The following is a 16,395-nucleotide window of genomic DNA, read 5'->3' as shown; positions in this document are numbered from 1 at the left end:
GTGAAGCTATCATCTATTAAAGAGAAGATGATTGTAATTAAATGCAATGCAATTGCATGAGATGAGTCCAGGAAAGTGCTTAGTAGAGAGTTAGGGCTCTCTACACGTTAGCAATTACTGTTCTCCTTTCTGGTCAAATGATTACTAGTTTCACTTAACTCCAAATCACCTTTCAGTTTTTACGTTAGAATGATGCATCTAACAGGTTCAAAATTTTTTGGTGGTTTTCCTCTTCCTTCATGGAAATCTAGCAGGACAAAACAGCCCTTCGTGAATTGACCCTGCCTACCCAGACAGGCTCAAACCCAATCTCAGTGTGAGCATTTCCAACTCCACATACTGTACACTCTAGATCACGCTCTCTTCCCACGCTCCCTGCAGCTTTAGCCTGTTGCTGCTTCTGTCTGGAATGTTTTCTCCTATCTTCTTCATACACCCAGCATACTCCCACTGTGCCTTCAAGTCTCATTCATGTGTGATCTCTTTGAAACCTTCGCTGACTTTTATGACTGATCTAGGCATTCTGTCTCTTAGGATTCAATTGTATTTTTTGAAAACAAATTTTAAAATTTTAAGTTAAAATTTTATATTTTTTATAATTTATATCACACAGTTCACCTATTTCAAGTTACAATTTGGTGGTTCTTAGAACCACCAAGTTGTGCAGCTATCCCCATATTCTAACTTTAGAGCATTTTTATCACCCTCCAAAAAAATCCTGTACATGTTACCACTCACTCTCCATTTTCCCTCACGGTCTTGGCAGCCCTTGGCAACCACTGATTTACTGCCTCTCTAGATTTGCCTATTCTGACATTTCACATACATAGAATTGTGGTCTTTTGTGACTGGCTTCTTTCACTTAAGATAAGTGAGGGTTTTGGGGTTCATCTATATTGTAGCACGTATCAGTATTTCATTCCTTTTTATGGGCAAAATAATATCCATTGTATGGCTATATCACATCTTATTTATCCGTTTATCAGTTGATAGACGTTTGGTTTGTTTCCACCTTTTGGTGATTGTGAGCAATGCTGCTGTGAGCATTAGTGTGTAAGTTTTATATGAATGCTTGTTTTCAGTTCTTTTGGGTGTATACCTAGAGTTGCTGGTCACATGGCAACTTTATACTTTACTTTTTGAGGGCCTATCAGACTGATTTCCAAAGGGGCTGCACCATTTTACAACCCCACTGCAATGTCTGAGGGTTCCAGTTTCTACTCAAACTTGCCAACATTTGTTAGTTTCTGTCGGTTAATTTTTTCCATCCCAGTGGTGTAAGGTAGTATCTTATTGTGTTTTAGACGTGCATTTCTCTACTAATGCTGTTGATTAGTAGCCATTTCATGTGCTTACTAACCATTTGTATATCTTTGGAAAAATGTCTCTTCAAATCCTTTGCTGTATATTGGGTTTTTTTTTTTTAATTCATTGAGTTACGAGTTTTTAAAATATATTCTAGATACAAGTCCCTTTTCAGATACATGATTTGAAAATATTTTCTCCTAGTCTGTCTTTCTGCTTTCTTGATGGTGTCCTTCGAAGCACAAAAGTTTTTAATTTTGATGAAGCCCAATTGATCTGTGTTCTCTTTTATCATTTGCTCTTTGTGTACTAAGAAATCATTGCTTAGGGGCGCCTGGGTGGCTCAGTCGGTTAAGCATCTGCCTTCTGCTCGGTTAGGCATCTGCCTTCTGCTCAGGTCAAGATCTCAGAGTCCTGGGATGGAGTCCCAAGCATCTGCCTTCTGTTTGGGTCAAGATCTCAGAGTCCTGGGATGGAGTCCTGCATGGGCTTCCTGCTCAGCGGGGAGCCTGCTTCTCCCTCTGCCTACCCCCCCACTTGTGCTCTCTCTCTTACTCTGCTCTTTCTCTCTCAAATAAATAAATAAAATCTTGAAAAAAAAATCATTATTTAACGGAAGGCGACAAAGATTTACTCCTGTTTTTTTTTTTTCTAAGAGCTTTACAGTTTTAGCTTTTGCATTTAAGTCTATGATAAATCAGTTGTATTTTGTACCTCTTCTGATCGCTTCTGTTTTCTCAGTAAAATATGAAACGAAATCATCAGTAGTGGGGATGGTACAATGGAGTTTGAAGAGAGGATGGGGTAAAACTGTGGGAGGGTGAATGGATTGGGGGAACATAATCAGAAAGCAGAGCCTCCTTGAGACTTGTGGACATAAATTCAAAGTGACACTTGTCTCCAGTCACACCCCCTACTTGGATCCAGGTGTGGAGAAGACAGAATGCTGGGTTTTGCAAGGCCTGTGTGGTAGAGGGGCAAGGATGTTGAGGATGTTTGCAGATGAGGTCAGGGCTAATGAAGTGAACGCTGTTAGGCACGGTTGTGCTCCAATTCTCTATCACCCTCCAGCCTATAGTCCACCTTTTTCTGCTGTGAAAGGCAAACCTCTGCAGACTGCATCCCTGAGGCTCCCTTGCCCTCTGACTTCTAGTTGAATTCGGCTGAGGGAAGGCACTGGCCAAAAATCAGGAGAGTTTTGGGGATTTATTGTCCGTTGATTCCTCCTTGCTTTACTGTTTCTGGCAGTGGCTGTGTTTTTCTGTGGTCTTAGCCCTTGTCAGGTGACCCTTCTCTGTTCAGCTCTCCCTGGGCTCAGTGAGCTCATTCTCTCCGTGGCTTCTTCAGGCTGTTGGTGATAATGGCTTCCCACATTCCTAATCATCAGGGGCTTCCCTATCTCTTGTTTGTTCCCTCCACCTGCCCACTCCCCTGTGAACAGGCACTTCATTAAACCCTCTCCAGCCAAACCCTTCTGAACATGCCATCTCTTCCTTGCCAGTTCTCTGACAGATGCAAAGGACAGAGAAATAGTGCTGGGGCCTCTGAATGGGGGGCGCCCATGGGGTTGAAGATGGTTGGAGTGGGGCTAGTTGGTTGAGAAGGAAGTGGTCAGGGAGATGGATGCTGGGAGTGAGTTCACATGTTGTCATTGGTCATTGGCCAGGAGATGGCAAGGATATGATGAAGGGAGGAAGTGCTGAGATGAATGGAGGAGGAATGTACTGGAAGGGAGGAGTCAAGGCACCAGGAAGCTAGGGTGCTTGACACACACTTTTACATGGATATTCAGTCACCAAGAATGACTGGAGGAGTAGAATGGGAAGGGAGCCAGGAAATGAGCCAGGTGCTAATGTCTGACATAAATGAAGAGGAGTCAGAGAGTTTAGCAGATGATTGCCACAGGGAGATAGTGGGTGGTATAGTTGGAGGGCATGGGCTTCTAGAAGAGCTGGGGTTTTTGAGCGAGGGAGGAAAACTGTGATCAGCCATAAGGATCATGAAAAACACCCACTCCACCCCTGGTGGTATGTGAGGAGTGAGAGGGACGAAACAGCCACCTCTTGACAAGGCACTAAGGAAAGCAGGTTTCAGTTTTCAGTTAGAGCTGTAGCAGGCTACTGCATTAGAGGGTGAAGAAAATATTCAGAAAGTGGTGGAAGGTGTGGAGGATTTGGCAGATTACACAGGTGGGGTTCCAGGGGATAAAGTATAGAAGGGTTTAGGGGCCAGGGGGTTGGATTTTAGTTTATGTCACCAAGGGGATGAGCAGAATCATGTGGAGGAAGAGAAGATGGTGACAATGGATGACACTGGAGGTTTGCTTCTGGAGGGTACCAAGGTGGAAAGTGTTCTAATGCATGGTGGAATTATTCTCATGGTCTTTTAGGGGAAAGCAGGGTACCAAGGTGGAAAGTGTTCTAATGCATGGTGGAATTATTCTCATGGTCTTTTAGGGGAAAGCAGGGAATCTGTTCTAATTTTAACTTCCTTTTTAGGATTGGCCTCTTAAGGAGTTTATAAGGAGGGGTGACTGCCATTGAATCCTCTCAGGTTGGGTCATGGTAGTGGGGAAAGTTGTCTTACCAAGGCCCTTGGGGCTCTGGAGGCTTCTTTCAAGCAGACTGGTTGCTCAGGTATGTCCCACTCTGGAGGCCGTTTTGTGTCCAGCCCAGTGCTGACCACAGTACTATACAGCATACAGTAACCATATTCTGGATAAGTGATTTTTTGGCAAATGTAGCTCGGGCCCTCAGACGTTGGGATTCTCAGGATACTTCCAATGATGTAGAAAAGGACAAAAAGCAGATTATGTGGATTTGGGTCTATCCAGGAAGATCTTTGGCATAGGGTTGCTACAGTTATGAGAAATACAAAAGAAACAGAAAGATGATCTTTGCCCTGAAAGATCTCTAGTTGGCCACCTTAGACCTATACGAGGATGAAAAACACTTCTGAGAGGATATGAGAGTGAAATGCAAGAAGGTGCCTAAAAAAAGTGAGAACGAAAGTGGGACTGTTGCATTTTCACCTCTCCTAGATTCCAGAAGGATGAAGGATGAGGAACTGTTTGTTGCATGCCTACTATGTTCCAGGTATTTTGCTTTCACATGGGTTAGAGCATTTAGTCTTCACAAAAACCCTATGAAATAGGTGTTATTATTTTAATTTAAATCGGGAAACTGAGGCTCAGAGAGGTTAAACAATTTGCCCAAAGTCACAGGGCTGGTAATCTGTTTGCCAAACCCATTCTTGTTTCATGTAAGTACTACTCCAGGAGCTTCACTTAGCAGGAAGATGTTGAACTTGTAGGGAGCAATGATTGTCAACCTAATCCATTCCAGAGGATAGTCCTGCCCTGAGAGAAACACAGCACTTTTTTTTTTTTTAAGCAGGTGATTGATCTGTTTAAATGCCATTGTTATATCATTTACAGTAAGTTTCTTTAAAATACAAAATTGTGTTCATATTGTAAGGAAGAAATTATATTTCTATGAGGAAGCAAATTCACTCCATTAATAGTTGGAAATTATATAATTTCCTTGAGTATAATTTTTACTGCTATGGAAACAATAAACCAAATTCATAATGCAGTGTTGTTACTAGTAGGAAAGATTGGCAGGAGATGACACATCACACCTGGAGGTGGTTGAGGGAGGGCTGGCTGGTAAAGATGATGAATGTCTGTGACCCACGTAGACCACTCCTATGTCCTTAGGGCTAGGACTGTGATCTTATGACTCTGGAAGCTTAAGAGGCCCAACGTAGACTTTCTCTCCTTTAACCTATAACTTATTTCACTTTATTTAATCTTGCTTTATTTAATACATCAAGGGCCCAAGTCAAAGCTTCTCTGATAGAAGAGAGATCAGTTTCAGAGAGTGGTGCAAAGTGAAGATAGGGAAACAAGAGTGTAAATGCGTCCAAGAAGTTTGGCTTTGAAGAGGAAGAGAGAGCAGGGTATGTAACTAAAGAGGAATAAAGGATCCAGGTAGGTTTTGTGTTTGCTTTTAAATGATGTGACAGTTGTGCATGTTTAGATGACAAGAAGGAGGGACGAGAGAGAGAGGTTGAAGACACTGGGGCGATGGGAAGAGGTGGGAATGATGGACTGAGGTCTCTGTGGTTTGGGATCCACCAGAACATAGGTAGAGTGTTACATTTACATAGGAGGGGACACCAGTTTTCACACTGTAAGGACTGAAACCATTTCATATTACAAAATAACTCTGAACAACAACAATAACTCCATTCAAAAATGGGCAAAGGACTGGGGCGCCTGGGTGGCTCAGTTGTTAAGCAGAAAGGACGGAGAAAAGGTCAGGAGAGACAAGGCAGTCATGGATCTGCGAGTGGAGGCTCTCCCACATGGGTGATGAGATCAGGAGAGCCAATGCAAGGAAGACTGGGAGCCAGATTCCTTTTCTGAATGAATGAATGAATGGGGAGACTAATGGCAGTACAGGTGGAGTACAGGTGGAGGGAAAGTTGGCTGAAGGAGCAGGGGTTTTTCAGGAGTAGGGTGGCACTGTAATGGTTTGGAGAGGGAGGGGATTGTCAGCCCCTCCTAAGAGAGCTGAAGGAGATTGGTGGTTTGAGGGGAGGGCTATGATACAGTCAAAGCAACTGGTGAAGGGAATGTTGGGTGTAACAGTTGAGGTTGGAGGGGAGTTTATTTATAGTGGGATGGATTATATTAGTTGTAATTCTTTTAGTTGCAAGTGACTGAAAAGAAGATATATTGGGCTAAAAGTTAACAGATTGAAAAAAAGAAGCTTCAGGATCTGGAGTGTGTTGTGGATCTTAGAAACTAGAACCAGGCATTTGACCTCATTGGGACTCTCAACACATCTTTTTTCTCTTTTGTTTCAGCTTGCTTCATTCTTCCCTGTTGTAATTGGAATTTACTTACATGGCGGAGAACATGGTCACTTGGAAGTTCTGTCAGAATAATCCCAAGGAGATACCTAGACCAGTCTGGCTTGGTAGCATGATCATTTCTGGGTCAGTTTTTGGTTCACCCATTTTGGGTTCCCCGCTTTTCCCTGTGGCTAGGGTAGGTGTGCTTATTACTGGAAAGTGTGGAGGAAGGGGTGTTGGGCAAATAAGAACATGAACCACCACAGGTACTCCAGAGAACATGGCTCTGGAGGTCAAGGAACAGCAGGAAGTGGTTGGATCAGGGGAGAAAAATCCAGGAGCAGCATGGACATGAGTGAATGAGAGTAATAGACAATGGAGTGACTTGCATTTGAGGCAATGGCCAAGGACTATGGAGATGCACAGTAGGAAAAGATTTCTGAAATAATCTCAGCAGACACAGATAGAAGAGGGGGTCTTAGTTGGAATTTATTGTGCTGCCAAGAGGGTTCTAGTTCTCAGGAACAGATAGGAAGATGGTAGTAGGTAAGCGGTTCCTGGGGAGGGTGTCACGTGCAGAACACAGCAGCAGATTTGGGGAATGCTTCATGAAATAATTGGGAGGCCACCCAGTAGATCACTTTCACCTGAGGAGAATGAACTAATGAAAGCATCTTTCTGTGCAAAGTGCTTTCCTAAATGGCTTCTGACGTTAGAAGGCCTCATGCCTCAGGGAATTTTGGGAATGAAACTTTTAAGCCCACCAGATTCTCTAACATGAGAAGGCCTCATGAACTGAGTTGATATCTTGGAGCCATCAAAAATGGTATATGGCTCAGTGCCTAGTAGAATCAAGGTCCGGGGGTGGCGGCCAAGGTTTCGTTGGACCTGTTTCCTTGTTTTCGTCAGCCTGTGTGCTCTAAGACAAAGCTTGCGGCACAGATGAAAACAACTAAAATGGTTATAGGTCGTTACAACCTCCCAGGTGCTGTGGATATACGTTAATTTTAACCTCATATCAACCTAGAACCTAAAGTTATTCCTATTTAAAATAAGGAAACAGAGGCTCAGCAAAATAACTTAAGATTTTACAACCATCAAATTTTAATTTTAAAGTGGGCATTTTATGTAAGATTTTACTAAAGAGTAAATTCGGTGTTTTGTGGAGCTTAATTGGTATAAATCAAAGTGAAATAATCACAGTAGGTGAATATATTGTTAACAATAACAACAAAGGGGCACCTGGGTGGCTCAGTCATTGAGCGTCTGCCTTCGGCTTGGGTGGTGGCCCAGGGTCCTGAGATCGAGCCCTGCATCGGGCTCCCTGCTCCGCGGGAAGCCTGCTTCTCCCTCTCCCGCTCCCCCTGCTTGTGTTCCTTCTCTCGCTTTGTCTCTCTCTGTCAAATAAATAAATAAAAATTAAAAAAAACAATAACAACAAAAATAACAGCAACTAATACTTATTGGGTATCAAGCGCTGTGCTAAACGCTATGGATATTTAATGCTCATAACAACTCATTGAGTTAGGTACTGTTATTCCTTTTCTACAGATGAGGAATTGATTGGACAAATACTATTACTAAACCAGTACCACCACTACCACGATGAATGGAAACTGGAATAGGTCACATAGGGGGAAATCAGTTAGAAGTTTATTTTGATTTGGAGCATGAACACTAGTCTGGGGAAAAGAGAAAGGGCTCTGTTCCTGAGACTGCCTACGACAAATGTTTAGTTTTGTCCCTGTGAAACAAGGCACATTTATTCCCTAGGCAATTTATCGCTCCTTCTGAGCATTACTCATAACCACTGTCATTTTCTTTGGTTTTCAGATCGCATCTACATCCTCAAATTAGAGCACAAATACTGCTCTGCTAAATGGAGTGGGGATTAAAAGGAATGAGTGACCAAGGACTAATTTAGCTTGGGGGCATGGAAGAACGGTGATGGTGATGCTATTTACCCAAAGTGTGAGTTGGGAGAGGGTGGTAATCAGGAATGTGAAATTGTGGATTGTATTGAGTTACTTCACATTGATGTGTGGTCTTTGGGAGACAGCCAAAGGAAGAGTTTCTGCAGTTAGCAAAGGATTTAGGCCTGGGGCTTTGGTGAATGATTCAAGCTCAAGCATACATCTGGAAATTGATCAGCATGATGGTAATGGTTAACACCACTAAAATGGATTCGATCTTTGAGGTGGTGAATAAAAAGAAAGAAGAACAATGTTACTTAGTCTTAGCAAAGAGGCTGAAAGGGGATTGGGAGCTTAATTATGTATATGGCTTTTAATAGCAATGATTTTCAGAGTATTTTTCAATGATTTCCTGTGAAGTCTCCATAAAATCTGAATGATGAAACTTTTAAGCCCACCAGATTCTTTACCGCTATAATCCTAATAACTGATTTATTTTAGGCTTAAATGCTCTTGCAAGGAATGTGCTGGTCCAAAGTTTAGTATTATTATAAATTATTTCCTCTGAAGTTGAACTTCATTAAAAAAATACTGAAACAGAGAAGTAATAAAATGGGGGAAGAAAAGGAAAATAATTATATTAAAGAACTGAATTCTGGGGTGCCTGGATGGCTCAATCAGTTAAGCCTCTAACTCCTGATTTCAGCTCAGATCATGATCTCAGGGTCGTGAGATCGAGCCCCTGCGTTGGGCTCCACTCTCAGCGGGGAGTCTGCATGGGAGTCTCTCTTTCCCTCTGCCCCTCCCCCCCTCTCAAATAAATAAATAAATCTTAAAAAAAAAAAGAACTGAATTCCAAGAAAAATTGTTTTAAGAGTAGCTTCCAGGAAGTCAAGGCAAAAAGTGATCATGGTGAATTACCTACACATCATTCCATGTACAGTTTTTGAAACATGGTTAATTATTAGTATCACATGGATCCCCTCTCGCCTGGAGAATGGGTCTTACAATGGGTCTTACAAGGGGTCTGGGAAGCTGTGTATTTTTAAAAATTTCCCCAGGTGATTTTTTTTTTTTTTAAAGATTTTTATTTATTTTTTGACAGGGAGAGAGGGAACACAAGCAGGGGGAGTGGAAGAGGGAGAAGCAGGCTTCCGCCGAGCAGGGAGCCTGATGCGGGGCTCGATCCCAGGACCCTGGGATCATGACCTGAGCCGAAGTCAGACACTTAACGACTGAGCCACCCAGGCGCCCCTCCCCAGGTGATTTTGATGATTAGCCAAATTTGACAAATACTAGTCTAATAAAGGAAACATTAGTTCACAGGAGAGAAAACCTTTTATCTAGCTCTGAAATCTGAAATGGATTTTGTTCCATGGATACCAAAGAACATTGAATAATAAAATAGACAATGTCCTCAATAGCATTAAAAAAACTCCAGAGATTTTGTGTGTATTTCACACGAACCTTTGACAAATACAAACCAACAACACAATACTAAATTAGAATTCTGTTGATGTAGGAAAAGAATCATCTGGGTTGACAGAAAAAAACTGTATTCCTTGGTCCTCTTCAGAAATTCTGATTCAGTCAATCTTGTTAGGGCCCAGAAATATGCATTTGAAATATTCAAGTGCCCCAGTTGATAGGGATGCAAGTGGTCCAAGAGTACATTTTGTGCTGGGAGAATGGATGGCTAAGAGTATTCCTGGGAGTTTCAGGTTTAGATATAAAATCTTTAGATATACCATTTGTGACAGACATTTTTACCCTTTCTGAAAACTGATTTAGCAGAAGGAGGCTGGATTATCTGCTTCCACAGAGTATGCTGGGAAGATTTCTGTGGTACAAAACCAGAGAGCTTCTGTTAGTGAAAATTTTTCTTCAACCCTTGGGAAAATATGAAAAGCATAGGTTGCTTCATATGGCTCTAGAGTAGTGTCAGTCTCACCCTAAAAGGAGGAAGTGGATACTCAGTGGATTAAAATCTTCTGGAATCAAAGCAACAAACACGGGAAAACTAATTGACTGGTCTTTTGGTAGAGATGCACTTTCCTCCAAACACGTAAGTGCCAAAGATAGCACGGTATTAATATACTCACGCACAAAATAAGGTCATATACATGTAGCCCGGCTTGCTGCAGCCTAACTTCTATTTGGAAGCCTCTGATTTGGAAACATATTTTCTCCAGAAGAGTGCTTCTTCAGGGTCATCAGCCACCCCAAAGTTCTTAAAAACACTAGTAAACGTCATTGAGGGAATCTGTCATATCAGTGTTAGCTTTCCTGCAAATTTTGTCGCAGGTAACTTAACCGACTATAGAGAAAGTGTTAGCTGAAGTCTCTGAGAGATAGAGGTGGAGTCTTTTCCTCCTTACATTGGCTAATTACTGAATCCTAAGTTCAGTTTAGATCTCATTAGGAGAAACTCGAACTATGATAGATCTTTAATACTGTACTATATTAGGGCTGGAATACAAAGTTGGGAATCTACCATACAGTTATAAATAGCACTCTGCTGGATTCGGGTGACCTCAGGTCTAGTTATCCTTAGATGGCTTTCATATGCAGTGAAACTTTAAAGGGCACGGACATCTTTGACTCCAGTTCACCTTAATTCTCCAGGTTCTCCAGGATACTAGGGGCAGGATTTCCTCTTAGGGAAAACGTTATGCTTGACATTTGTATCCATTAAGGAATATGAACTTGCAGACTGTTATCCTTAGGGCTAAGAGAACACCAAATAAGCACATATCTCTCATTGTTTCCCATTCCTGGTAATTTTTGCAGGAGAGTTCTGTGACAAAAGTGCTTGCTTCACTGGACTAAAAGAGTTGGAACTCACCCATTGCATAAAATCAGTATTTTGACATTAAAATGTTTAGTTTATATCAAACTATTTACTTAATTTAAAAATTAAATAGTACTAAACAGGAAAACCATTTCCCAATTTCTTTCTACTTTTGAGATTCTTTCTGGCATTAGTAAAATGCTTATACTTCTATTTCCTGATTTGTTAATTTTACACTTACTTTCTGTTATCTGAGGTGATGATTTAGCATTCTCAATCTCTCAATTTAGCATTCTCAAACTCTCAATAGTTTCCTTTCCTCTATTATCCTAGAACATAATTTTTAGTCAGTGCTTACATTATTGCCTATGTAAAATTGCAGTGACAGATACTATTTCATAATTCTTCCTTCCTTGTGTAGCTTTTGTTTTTTGGAATCCAACGACTGCCTCATTTTTTCCTCACCAGTATAGTTTTCTATTAACTGGTCATTGTTTCAGTTGTTCAACTAGAGCTGTTGTATGACCACCAGCAGTTTTTTTCCTCCCAAAGGCTCAAACATACTAGAGAATCCATCAGTTCCATTTTCCCCTCTGGAGATCTCTCTCTCTCTCTCTGAGCCCCCACTTACTCCTGCTCCAATCTAGAGCAGGTTTTGGGCACACCTTTGTCTTAGAACTTTTTTTTTTTTTTAGGATTTTATTTATTTATTTGACAGAGAAAGACACAGCGAGAGAGGGAACACAAGCAGGGGGAGTGGGAGAGGGAGAAGCAGGCTTCCCGCCGAGCAGGGAGCCCGATGTGGGGCTCGATCCCAGGACCCTGGGATCATGACCTGAGCCGAAGGCAGATGCTAAACGATTGAGCCACCCAGGCACCCCTAGAACTTACTTTTGACATTTTTCTGTGTTGGAGTTACTATTTCGATTGTGTGCCTTTCTTTTTTTTGTTCTTCTGGAGTGCATTATCCAGCAGGTCCCTAGAGGTGCATGCAGCTATACGTTTTGAGTCCTTGCACTCACACCATTGATTGGTTGGTTATAAACTTCTCGGACAAATAATTTCCTCCCTCAGATTTTTGAAGGCATTATGTCCTAACACACTGTAAAAGGCAGTGCTGTTTTGATCATGCTCCATTCTAAGTGATTCCAAACCCCCAATCCTACCACCATACCCACAACCCAGAATCTTTTAAGATCTCCTCTTTACCCCAATGTTCTGAAATTTTATAATGTTATGACTTAGTGTGGATTGCTTTATCTTTTTTACGAATTGCTGGGCCTTTAGTAGACCCTTTCAACGGAAAGACTCATGTCCTTCAGTTCTAGGAAATTTTCTTGTATTTCTTTTTTGATAATTTCTGACTATTTTCAGTTCTGTTTTTCTGGAACCCCTATTACTTTGATGTTATACCTCCTGGTTTCCTCCCAAAGCCTTCCATCTTTTCCCTTTGTTTTCTTTGTTTTGTTGTTGTTTTGTTTTCCAAAAACTTTCTCAACTCTGTTTCCCAAAATTTCTCTGTTTTGGTTATATATTTTTACTTCCCAAGGTTTTTTCATAGAGCTGTTTTTCATAGTATCCTATTCTTGCTTTACAAATTATACCTTCCCTCATCTAAGGATACTAATAATTAAAATTTTTTTTACATTGTCTTTTTCTCCCTATTCTTGCTTATTTTGTTCTTTCATTTCTGATGAGCTTTGGATTTCTGTTTATATTAAGAGATACTGATTGGAAACTGTATATATGTGTGGGTAAGTGTATGGGAGGGTTTGTCAGATTGTAGGCTTCACTGTAGGGAGATTTGGCCATTCTGTTGTAGAGCCCATATATAAATGTATGTAAAGGTTTTTTTTTTTTTTTTTTTTTGGCTGTACCATTCATTTTCTCTAGAGATGAAATTCCCAATCTTCTACCTTGCAGTTGTCTACTTGGAAACTGCTGTTCTGGGGACAGGTAAGGAAAGGGGAATGGAAGTTTACTGTTCTTTCACTTATTTTTTTTTTTTCTGCCTTTCACTTCTAAGAATAAACTTTGGTTTCTTTTTTGGGGTAGCAGTTGCCTGGCTATGTAGCACTCGGGTATGTTGCACATACAAGCTTTCAGCAATCCCTCTTTTAGAACAGAGCACTGCCCCCACCTTCTGCAGCACCTGGTGCCTCTCGGCCCTAACTTCTCAAGGGGTTGTTAGGGTGAATTGGCTTTCTTCCCTCCTACAGCAATTTTAGGCTATCGTTGTATGACTGCCTTAGCTCTATCTGTAGTCTTTCAAAATTTGGTTATAATCTGTGCAGTCCCCTCTTGCACTCTGTCTTCTCTGCTTTGTAGCTTTTACTGTTTTTTTTTTTTCCTTTTAAATCTATAACTCTGTACACTTGATACATATTTTTTTATTGGGTCTTGGAAAGGAGTAGCGATAAACATGTGGTAAGTCTGCCAGAAATAGTACTAAATAGAATTACATTTTAAAAGAATAATGCTTAATGTTTCTTGAAACTGCCTATAATGTTAATGGATTTTAATGTGGATTTGTTGAGGATTCAGAATTTTAGCATTTATAAGCAATCCTTCAGGGTAAAATTGGTAATATGCAGTAACAATATGATAATATTGTTGAGCATTTAGTGTCATATAATCCAATGATGGGTAAAATAAGCATAAACAGCACATAAGAGTCTTCATTTAATACTATTGACCTTTTTTTTTTTGGCTGCTAAAACACCTCTGTCCTGGTGATTATCCTATCCTTGATCAAGCTTTCTTATAGTTTTGGTATCTTTCCAGAGATATTTTCTGCATAACACAAGTGAATACACGTATCTATCCCTCCTCCATTCTCCATTTTAATTCCAAATGTTTCAGAAGGCCCAGCACTAAGGTGTCTGGAACTAAGACTTTCACAATCAATATTTCAAATATTGAACTTTTTTTTCTATCAAAACAAAGTATCCTTTCAAGCCCCCCCTCCCCCCCCCCCCCGTGGATTGGAGGAAAAGACTGATTATGGTATATTTTCCTGCTCCAACAATTCCTGGAAGTTGGTACAAGTTTCATACTGATCCATGCTCTGGTAAGCAAGGAGGGACTTGCAAGGGAGGGGACACTAATGTATAGTACTGGCAGAATTAAGAAGAACCTGTACTTGAATCTTTTCTCATTTTCCCCAGGATTTTAGCTTCCCTGTTACTAGCCAACTTTACTGACTTTTTCTTGAAGTGACAATCTGGAGATATGAAAACACTCCCAGATAACTTAAAAAACACTCAAAAAATCTCACAGAAACATACGGAAGAGATTCAGTTTGCACAGAATTGGTCTAGTCATTCTGTGAGCTACTGCAGAGAACTATTTTATGTACATTGGAGGGAAAGGAAAGCTATTCAGTAAGGAATCAGTATTGCTCCAGAATCTTCCTATGACTCTTTATCTGAGAACAGTCCTCACCCACTCTGGCCACAGGGGTAGGCATGTGACCAAAGCTGGGCCAAATATAGTACGTCATGTTCTGTAGATCACAGAGACTGGCTCAAGGACAGGGTAATGAGCCAGTGTAAGTCACTGAGTCCTTTCCTAGGATTTTTCAAACCAAAGCTGAGAGAACCAGTTTTGCCTGCTGGTTATGGAATGGTTAGGATATGAGCCCAGAGCTGCCTGTAGCCATGCCCCATGCCATGTGAGGAAGCCAATCTGCTCTGGGGTCTCTGACATGCAGAAAAGGAAGTAGAAATGAGAGGTTTGGGGATCCCATTTGATGGGATCCAAATCTTCGTTCTTGTTTACAAGCCTGGCTCCACCCTTACCCTTCTTTGGTTGGTTACATGTGTCAACCAACTTTTGCTTGAGCTAGTTGAAAATAAGTCTCTGTCACTTGCAGCAAAATATATTATACCTATTTAGCCCCAGCTCCATAGATCTAAGTGCCTTCTAGGTATCTCCCTTTGGATGTTCCTTGGGACTTCAAACTCATCTGTAGTAGAAGGCAGCTTTCCGTCCTTACCCATTCTACTTACTCCATTTCCTTTATTTTCTTATCAGGTCAGCATCTACTCAGCTGTCCAAGCCAGAAACCAAAGCTCTCCTAGACTTCTCCCTTTCTATTTGATCCCCATCCTTCAAGATCTAGTAGTTTCTAAGTGCTGTTCCTTTTCATAAATATTTCTTGTATCTGTTACCCTGTCTTCTATTACCTTTGAGACCCTTTCTGCTGCTTTTTCACTTCTCCCACTGTACTGAAAAGGCCAAATCTCAGAATCCTTACCCTATCTACTGTTGAATGGGGTTCCCTTCTGGTCCCAGATGATTGATCTAGCATAGTTACCATACAGGCTGGTGAGTAATATAAAAGACACGATGGCAGGAAAGCTCTCTTAAACAGGGACAGTGAAGATTAATTACACTAAGCAGGTCCTCTTCTATGAGATCTGAGTCTGAGACACATAGAGGACTACTCAGTTGTTGCAAAACACAAGCTGAAGATATACAGGGAGAAGGCAGAGGTGATGACAAGGAGAATGTAAGCTCTCGAGTAAACAGAAAATGTGCAAGCAGAAGCTGTAATCCAAAACTACTGGGTATATTGAATGGAGGATAAAATAATTGGCTGATACGATAGAAAAAATAGGAATTAAACACCATAATGGTTGGGGACAAACTCTTGCTTTTGAGGAGGCAACAAAATAACACTAGAACTCTCTGGACTGTGCTTAGCTTTGTATTTCCTTAATTATGCATACTCCAGCCTGTGTGAAGCATGGCTGGATGAAGCATGGCTGGATGACAGTACATTGGTGTGTGAAATTTCCTGTGAAATTTTTGTGTTCCTTAGCTGCTGCTTATCTCTATGACCTCAAGTCACAAAAACTATATACTCTAGCTATAGAACTTAGTTCCCCAACCATGTGACACTCTGCCATCTCTCTGTTTATGTGCATATACTATTTCTTCTAACTGGAACAATTCTTCTCATCTCTTAAATGTCTCTAACTTCTTTACTTGGATACCACTTACTTAGCTTTGAAGACTGAGCTCAGGCTCCTCTAAGCTTTCTATAACCCAACCAAATTTAATGGTACTGCGTATTCTGTGTATTTCCACAACTAGAATATAAGCTTCTTTTGAGAGTAGAGAAACTGTTTTGTTCCCCATTGTGTCCTCATTGTCTGGTCCAGTACCCAGCACAAAGCAGATACTTAATGGACGCCATTGTCTTTGTTAAAGGTCAGTTGCCTAGACTCTTTCAAAAACCAGGGAATTTAAGGGCCTCCCATTATCATCCCTCGTCCGATATATCCACTTGCAGTTGTGCCATGGTTCTTTAAAAAGGACAATGATTATACGGCTTTGTGCAGATTTCTTCAGTTCAGAATGCCCTTCTCATCCCTGTCCCCTAACTTCTCCCAAGAACAGAAGTAGGGAGACCAGAGTTATGGACTATTGCAGTTGTCCCTTGCAAGAGAGGATGATGGCCTGGACTAAGATGTATTGGTGGAATAAGAGGTAGAGACAAAAAATTCTAGAGCTGGAACA

At 41.1% G+C, this 16,395-nt stretch overlaps 1 protein-coding gene across 12 annotated transcripts in view; it reads left to right on the top strand.

Annotated features, from left to right (window-relative positions):
- Positions 1 to 16,395, top strand: part of XKR9 (XK related 9) — a 93,105-nt gene that overhangs the window by 1,547 nt on the left and 75,163 nt on the right. For 4 of the 12 annotated variants that reach the window (XR_010410653.1, XR_010410652.1, XM_064588220.1 and 1 more), the window contains exons 2-3: positions 6,178 to 6,309; positions 7,999 to 8,136. The gene's annotated coding sequence lies outside the window, so the exon portion shown is untranslated. Of the gene's footprint in view, positions 1 to 5,139; positions 5,297 to 6,177; positions 6,310 to 7,998; positions 8,137 to 9,183; positions 9,341 to 12,762; positions 12,826 to 16,395 lie in introns of all 12 variants that reach the window. The other 8 variants (XR_010410649.1, XR_010410648.1, XM_064588221.1 and 5 more) reach the window with 6 other exon arrangements.

The sequence above is a fragment of the Mirounga angustirostris genome, unplaced genomic scaffold (genome assembly GCF_029215605.1).
Source record: "Mirounga angustirostris isolate CCGP_5_RB_7025 unplaced genomic scaffold, mMirAng1.0.hap1 SCAF_4, whole genome shotgun sequence".
NCBI classification, from domain to species: Eukaryota; Metazoa; Chordata; class Mammalia; order Carnivora; family Phocidae; genus Mirounga; species Mirounga angustirostris.
This window is presented reverse-complemented; position numbering and strand designations above follow the sequence as displayed.